Here is an 8839-nt window from a genome sequence, read left to right on the forward strand (position 1 = left end):
TCAGAAATTCTCTCACAGAAACCAAGTACTTCACCTTATCCAGTTTTTAAAGGGATGTCATTTAAAATAATGGAAAAAACAGCCAAATAGCTATACAGAGTTATTTTTAATATTATGGCATATTTCTTCATGGGCAGGTTCTGCTAAGTCATAAAAAATATTCTGAAGGAACAATTACCGAAGTGTCAGAGGAGTGGCATAGCAGTAGAAACTGGTGTACTCCCTATTTTATTAAGTGAATGTATTCCTTGAAGGGAGCTGAACTGTGGTAGTGGCATTTCATTTTTGGAATTAAAGTTGGGGTGGGTGTGGAGTGTCTCAATGGGCTTTGTGCAGGAGGGGACAGTTTGTGCATGGAGTGTTTTTTATTATTATTTTGTGCTTGGTTTTTGATGGATACAGCCATTTAATTGCATATCTATGGATTGGACCAAACTTCTGAACATTTGATCCTTTCCTTAAATTTTCTTTGTCTAATGCGTGTGAAGCCAGTTAAGACAAGGATAATCATTATTCTCTGTGAAAAATGCAATTCTTAATAATCTCTCCCTTGGGATGGCGGTAAGGACATCTTGAAAGAAGCACCTCTGCGGGAAAGAAATTCTGCAACTGTGTGTGTGTGTGTGTGTGTGTGTACAATACACTACTGGGCAAAACTTTTAGAACACCCCCATTTTTCCAGTTTTATTGAAATTTCAGCAGTTCAAATCCAGTGAATGACCTGTAATGGTACGAAGGTAAGCGGTAAACTGCCAAATGTTCAAAAAAAAGTTTAGGTTACCAAAAACTGAAGAATAATGTGCATTTCAGAGTTATGAAAAAAAGGCCTTTTTCAAGGAACAAGTAATGGGTTAACAACTTATAGCTTTTCTGCAGCAATGGAAGTAAATTAAACCTTGAAAGGTGATGCAAACAATTCCTACAGGTGTCCCAACTTTTGTTGATTACTTACAAACCCTCTGTCTGTATAAAATCAGTGTTGGAACAGTCTGTGTTATTACATCCTCTGAAGCATTATTTGGACAATATTGCACTGCAGGAAGTAGTATATTGCTATCATAATGGCAAGAAAAAGGCAATTAACAAAGGAAGAAAGACAGACCATTATAACCCTTAGGACTTTCCTTTAGAGAAATTGCAAAGAAAGCCAACGTGTGTACATTTTCCTACACCATCAAAAGGCATTTGGAAACTGAAGGAAACTCTGACAGGAAGAGGTTAGGCAGACCAAAAGCTACAACAGAATCAGAGGACATGTTTTTGAGAGTCAACAGCTTGCATGATAGGCAGCTCACAGGACAACAGCTTCAAGCACAGCTTAACAGTGGTAGAAGTCAGCAAGTCTCAGTTTCAACTGTAAAGAGAAGACTTCGAGCTGCATGTTTGACAGGTCGATTGGAAGTACAAAAGCCATTGCTAAAATGGCAAAATAAGAAAAAGAGGCTTACCGGGGCCATGATGCACCGGCAGTGGACTACTGAAGACTGGAAGAAGGTCTTATCGACCAATGAATCAAAATTTGAAATCTTCGGTTGATCACGCCGGTTTTTCCCACGGCATGCAGGAACTGGCGCCGTGGGCTATGCGTGGCAAATTGTAGTCGTTCACTCACTCACTCAGTCACTCACTCATGGACAACCTTTGAGGGAGGTTTTGTGGGATGTATTCGCAGGTGGTGCTTCGTTTAGTAGGTGGTACGGCACAACATTTTTAAGCACAGCTTTATCGCCTAACGTTACTTTAGCTAACCCTAACATGCTCGCGTTTAGCCTACTTTAGCTAACCGAGTTAGCTTGTACGGATCGCCTACTTTATTTAACCTAGTTAGTGCGTACGGATGCTATCCCGAACGCATGAGTAGGAGCTAAGGACACACAGCTACAACCGCCGATACAGACGTCTGATGAAGGTCAGTTTTCTGACCCTATTTTACATTGGACATTGGAATCACAAAACCTGTCAGTCATCAGCCACATTTGCAGGGATCCATCTTTACAAAAAATTTTAACTCGTACATACATTTGAGTGATTGACCATGCAGGTAACCTTTTAAATGTAGTAAGCAGAAGTTACCTGAAAGTCTAGTCTGATCAAATTAGGTAGCAGGGGAGAAAAGCTTCCATGTAAAAGTATTACCCTCCAATAATGTCTAAACTTCAATTGATCAACATCAGTATGTACAGATAGCTTTTCAACCATTCACAGCAAAACTGACCACTCAATTATTTAAATCTCAAAATGTATTTATTAACATCTTAAAATGTTTTCAAAAGGCTACGGAAATTTGGTCAGAGACAGCCATAACTGTACAGGCAGAATGTGCTACGTTGTAATAATCACCAATGTATATTTAAAACTATAAAATTGAAATACATGTGAACACAGCTTAAAGTTAAGAGTAAAAACAGAAGTATGAGTGTGGCTACTGCCAAGGCCCACAGCAAGCTGTACTTTTACTGCTTGTAACCGCCTCCCCCCACTCTCCCGGGGTCATGTTTGAGATGCTCAGCAGCTGCACCTTTGATTTGTGTCTCTGTTGCACTCGGATCTCATTTCATAACAGCAGCTACAATAAAAACAAACAAAACAAAATGTAAAATAAATAAATACATATGCCACTTTTGAGGCTTAGCTTGCAGGAGACATGTACATGGGTTATAGATGTAAATCAAGTAACGTTACATAAAGTCTAATATTAACCAACATTCTGTTTCTTTTGTAACAATAATTGTCTCCCACCAATGGGGGGACTATAATGGATCGGTCTCCATCCGTTAGTTTGTTCGTTAGTTTGTTGGTTACATTACATTACATTACAGGCATTTAGCAGACACTCTTATCCAGAGCGACTTACACAACTTTTTACATAGCATATTACATTGTATCCATTTATACAGCTGGATATATACTGAAGCAATGCAGGTTAAGTACCTTGCTCAAGGGTACAACAGCAGTGTCCTTACCCGGGAATCGAACCTGCGACCTTTCAGTTACAAGCCCAGTTCCTTACCCACTGTGCTACACTTCGTCCATACAATTAGTCACACATTAACATTGACTTTTTTTTTGCCGCTAGATGGCGGCATTGACAATGAATGGGGACTCGGTAGTAAAGCAGGTCATACAGTTAAAAGTTGTACAATGTGGGGGACAATGAATGGGGACTCAGTGGTAAAGCAATTCAGTTAAAGTTATCATAGGTAACAATAGTCTACACACTTGGGAGACATCAGACTGGGTTGATGTGTTGAAGTAAGAGTCAATGGAGAATTTTTGGGGTGTTAAAAGGGCTTTTTTTGTCATTTTGTTTTTGTACGGATTGTATTTATTGCGTATTGCAGCTCTTATATTTTGTACTGTATGAGTAAAAACAGATCAATTACAGTTACTACATTTCAAGATATTACTTGTAAGCCTAATTCTGAGGAGAGTAGGCAACAGAAAAATATGGTCAATCTGTCCTTTCATTGTCCCATACGAAAATGCTGATACAATTTCACTCATATTAAGAACACTCAGCAATCACTGACTGGCCCAATGGTGGAACTACATCACTGGTGGGGAAAACATGTTTATTATTTGCTTGTTTTTAAAAAAAAGACTATGTGTGGTGTGGGGATGGCTGGTTTAAGCAGCCACACCTGCCCTGGGTCAAGCTAATTAGACCTGGCCAATTGGATAATTGGTTAAGAATTAGATAATTGGCCAGGCTAATTGGACCCAGGAACAGGAGTGGCTGCACCTGTGCGTAGTGAGGTAATCACTGCGCACAGGTTAAATCTGCCATCCCCACCCACACAGGGAAGCTCTCTGTCATGACAGGGTTTTACATCTGCTCATTTGGCTGTACCATCTTGCCAAACCCTCGTGAATAAATGTGGACTATTTGAACATCTTCGCCCTGTGTCTCTGTGCTGGAGGGCCCCTAGGAAAGCCACTTTGGTGGCCTGTGGCAGGCGTGTTTGCCACACTATGACATTAAGCTTACCTTTTATTGCTGAAAACAATTTTGTTTCCTCAATCCTCATCTTCTCAATCTTCCCTTTCCCCTTCATGTTATTTGATTGGTGAAGAGCCTAATCCAAGAGAAATTGCACAGATTACAAACAAGATATGCAATTATCCTTTGTGCCATGCCATATACACGCATAGGAAGTCAGTAGGCATACTGAGAGAGTTGATGGCTAGGCCTACTTCAAATCATCGACTGAATTCTCTCAACCTCAAAATGAAAACAAATTGGTGACACAAGACAACCAAAGCTAGCCTACCATGATAAACTGTTCTGTTTCAATGTCCAAAGATCAGTGTGTCTTTTGAAATATTAAGTGTAAATGCGTAAATAAATACCTGTCCAGCACTTTGTGTGTGCAGTCCTTAACATCTTTCCCCCCGACTCTTGCCAGCTGACAAACCTATAACTAAAAGCATTTTTTTACTTAAGACTGCAGCCTTAAGCTGTGAACACATTATGAGCAGTCTGAGCTGTGCTCACTGCTCACAGCTAAGTGAAGGTGCAGGGAGAGGTGCAGGGAGGCTTGCCGATACATTGTCACTATAGAAAATAGGTTTAGCTACATTGGCTTTGCTGTGAACCCCAGAACAGAAAACTATGCCTGATAGTCCATCTGACACCTGACATGTCTCCAAGCAATGCCCCCAACCTCCTTTGAAATTGTGATAACATTTTGACGTACAGTACAATTCTGTAAACTGTGAAACACACAATATTAACTTCTACATCTTTCAGCTCTTTGTATATCACACAAATCTGTAATCTGATTGGACACCAGGGTTAAAGTTAATTTCAACTTGAGCACAGCGACAAGGTGGAAAATCTGAGTGGTACACAACGCCCACAGCAGCGCTGTCTCCATAGGAAAACAACTGGCTCAGTTGGCATTTCATTAGTGATTGAAAACATCTTACCAAAGTATCAAAATTGTGGCCCTGTGACGCCAATGGCCCTGCTCTCCACGGCCTGGGACCTGGGTGAACCTGAGCAACACAAACCAGAAACATCAGTCAATCATGATCAATATTGCTAGTGATCTGCATGCTGATTTGGTATTCAGTGAATGGCAATACTCACGACTAGTTGACCTGTCCCGGCCAACGGACCTGGGTGAACCTGAGCAATCCAATCCAGAAACATGAGCAATCCAAACCAGAAACATCAGTCAATCGTGATCAGTAGTGCTAGTGATCTGCATGCCGATTTGATATGCAATGAATGACAATACTTACGATTAGTTAACCTGTCCGGGCCAAAGGACCTGGATGAACCTGAGATATTAACACCAGAAACATCAGTCAGTCAGGATCAATAGTGCTAGTGATCTGAATGCTGATTTGGTATTCAGTGAATGGCAATACTCACGATTAGTTGACCTGTCCCGGCCAACGGACCTGGGTGAACCTGAGCAATCAACACCAGAAACATCAGTCAGTCAAGATCAATCGTGCTAGTGCAACACTGCTAGTGCTCCACTTGCTGATTTGACAAAGACATAGAATAGGAATACTTACGGTTGGTTGACCTGTCCCGGTTAAAGGACCTGGATGAACCTGAGCAATCAACACCAGAAACATCAGTCAGTCAGGATCAATAGTGCTAGTGATCTGAATGCTGATTTGGTATTCAGTGAATGGCAATACTCATGACTAGTTGACCTGTCCTGGCCAACGGACCTGGGTGAACCTGAGCAATTAACACCAGAAACATCTGTCAGTCAAAATCAATAGTGCTAGTGCAACACTGCTAGTGCTCCGCTTGCTGATTTTAGAAAAAACAATGAAAAGGAATACTTACGGTTGGTTGACTTGCCCTGGCCAAGGGACCTTGGTGAACCTGAGCAACTCAACCAGAGACATCAGTCAGTCAGGATCAATAGTGCTAGTGATCTGAATGCTGATTTGGTATTCAGAGAATGGCAATACTTACGACTAGTTGATCTGTCCCGGCCAACGGACGTGGGTGAACCTGAGAAATCCAAACCAGAAACATCAGTCAGTCATGATCAACACTGCTAGTGATGATTTTATAGGGTTAGGGCAGTTTGATGGGCCTATTTCAACAAAACATTCAACCAATACTTAACTGCAGAGAATGTTATGTATTGGTTGAAAGCTTTATTTGGGAAAGGAAAATGCGGAAATCAGTTGCAGAAGGCAGTTGCCCCCACTCGTCTCATCATGTTTGAGTGTATGCATCAATATAAAATTATGAAACTTATTTCTAAATGTAGGCTACAAGTTCATAGCCTGATATTACCTTTCTGATGCAACTTTGCTAAAACAACTGGTGGCGTCTCATTCACAGTGATAGACTACCTTTACCAAACAAATCAGACGTTTTTCTATGCTAGGAGTGAATCAGCTAAAACAGATTTGAAAATATCTTTGGTCGTGGCACATGCATGTAAATGAACAATGAACAGTCAAAGGATGAAAAATGTAAAAAGGAAATTGCAAAAACTCAATTGTCCTAATTACAACTCATCAATATTTCCAACATTTGAGATGGGGTGAAAACATTTTTTTTAAAGAACATACATTGCTGCCAATACCAACTGCTTTTTGTATTTTCTTGGGCCTTGGAGCCTAATACACTGCATGCAGTATCTTTGTGTTTGAAGCCAGAGAGAAAGCATATAGTGTGGTAAGATTAGTCAATGTATAAAAGTTAGGACACTGCAGAGCATATGTAGTACATTGCTGCCAATACCAACTGCTTTTTTTATTTTCTTGGGCCTTGGAGCCTAATACACTGCATGCAGTATCTTTATGTTTGAAGCCAGAGAGAAAGCATATAATGTTGTAAGATTAGTCAGTGTATAAAAGTTAAGACACTGCAGAGCATATGTAGTACATTGCTGCCAATACCAACTGCTTTCTGTATTTTCTTGGGCCTTGGAGCCTAATACACTGCATGCAGTATCTTTATGTTTAAAGCCAGAGAGAAAGCATATAATGTTGTAAGATTAGTCAATGTATAAAAGTTAAGGCTAGTCACTACTAGCCATCCTAGCACACTTTGTACATCGCCTTATTTTTGTGCATTTTAAAGAGCTCCATGGGACTAACATGAGCTCAATGAAGCGTTTGGTGAGTGCATACGTTTGGCTATTCTGTTCGGCTGGGGCCGACACAGGTTATGAGCTTAGCATACGAGGCCCATGTCTTTTTGGAGACTGACCCACATCGTAGCTATGGCTAGTTTGGGAGCTTAACAGCTAGCAGAATAGCAAAATGGTTGTGGCTTCGCTAGCCATACCCCACATTATAGATTGGGTGACCTTCTTTGCATTTCTCTGTGTGTTGTACCTAGCTACAGTATACTAACGGTTTCACAGTTGGTGTTCTCTAACGTTCTATAATGCCTTTTTATATTATCTGTTCATGCTATGTACTGTTTCTAATAGAACTAGCTTAGTATTGACAAAGCCTCTCAGTAGGTTTACATTATTAGTAATGTTCTGCAACATTCTATATTGCCTTTGGTCATGGGTAAGCTCAGGTTGTGCTCCCGGAGCTCTTTTAGTGTTATATTTTATATGTTAAAATTATTTTTAAAATTTTTATTTATTTTTTATTTTTTAAAAATAAACTATTATATTCTTACTACAGAATCTATGACTAAGATACGTCGTCGTACGCCCTATATTTTCATATTATTAATGCATATGCACTGTACAACGAAGATGCTGATTCTAGACATTGTGGCCTTCCTAACCACCAGAGGTTGCAGTTGCCACAGCAGTATAAGAACCAGTGCAGTGAGTCCCAGAATCAGTTAACAGAAAACGCATTTATTTGTACTAAATGTTGGGGAAAGGGAAGGGGGAGCAAAAAGAACAGAAACTTCTTCCCGGTCGGGGTATCAGTCTTCCTCTTTTGGGTGAGTACAATCCTCCTGGAAAGACAAGTACACAGTGGTTATGAGCGTGAACTCAGGCCCTGGCCAGCCGGCTCCTCTGTCGGTCTCCACTCCTTCCTCCTTTGAGCCTTGCCGGACTTTTCCTGCAGTCCCCCTGTCCTCTTCAGCGTGGGGAGGCCACTCCTTCCAGTCTGAAAGAAAGGTTACAAGTCGCAATCCGATACTTCCTCTTCTTTGGGTTGGCTCACAGCCGCTTACCGCCCCAGGAACGGATGAGGTGAGACGCCAGGCACAATAGCTCTCCCTAGTCCAGCGCAGCCCTCACTCCTCTGTGCTGCTCCTTATACCTTCTGTGAGGCAATCAGCTGAGCAGTCTCAGGTGTGCTGCAGCAGAGTGGAAAATTCCACATAGCCCTGCCCTGTCCTTGGTGCTGATCCTTGGAGCTCACCTGGTCTGCAGCTTGCTGTCCCTGGTCCTGAAACCTTCCAATATTTCAGCCGGGAGGTAATGCCCACTCACCACTTGTCCCAGCAGTCGCCGGTGGCGGGAGGCCCGGCCGCCCTGGTGCTTCTCGTGCTCTCCTGTGGAGCACCGATAGGGCCTCGGGGCGCCACAACATATATGCACTTTTTTTTTCGTTGTTGTACACCTTTGATGGAGCCACTATTGGTGGTAACACTGTGACATTTGCTTTTGGTGTTCTTATTTTATTTTTATTTGTTTATTTTTCTATTTTGTTTTGTCCTGCTGTGTTCTGTTTCCAACAGAGCTATTCTAGTACTGATAGAGCCTCCTGGTACGCTTACACCACTGGTAATGTTTTCTAACATTCTATATTATCTTTTACAATGGATAAGCCCAAATTGTGCTCCCGAGGCACTTTAACTGTTATTCCTTTAAATCATTATTATTTTCTTACTGCGGAATTTGTGAATTTATTGTTCATATATATACTGTTC

The 8839-nt window shown here is 41.3% G+C and overlaps 1 long non-coding RNA gene across 1 annotated transcript; it reads right to left on the reverse strand.

Annotated features, from left to right (window-relative positions):
* Nucleotides 1-7791: 7791 nt before the first annotated feature.
* Nucleotides 7792-8497, reverse strand: LOC135249484 (uncharacterized). The gene is made up of 2 exons (XR_010328701.1): nucleotides 8400-8497; nucleotides 7792-7915 (listed from the first exon to the last, which is right to left on the reverse strand). It is a non-coding gene; the product is annotated as an uncharacterized LOC135249484 (long non-coding RNA).
* Nucleotides 8498-8839: the final 342 nt, after the last annotated feature.

This window comes from Anguilla rostrata, chromosome 2, assembly GCF_018555375.3.
Source record: "Anguilla rostrata isolate EN2019 chromosome 2, ASM1855537v3, whole genome shotgun sequence".
NCBI lineage: Eukaryota > Metazoa > Chordata > Actinopteri > Anguilliformes > Anguillidae > Anguilla > Anguilla rostrata.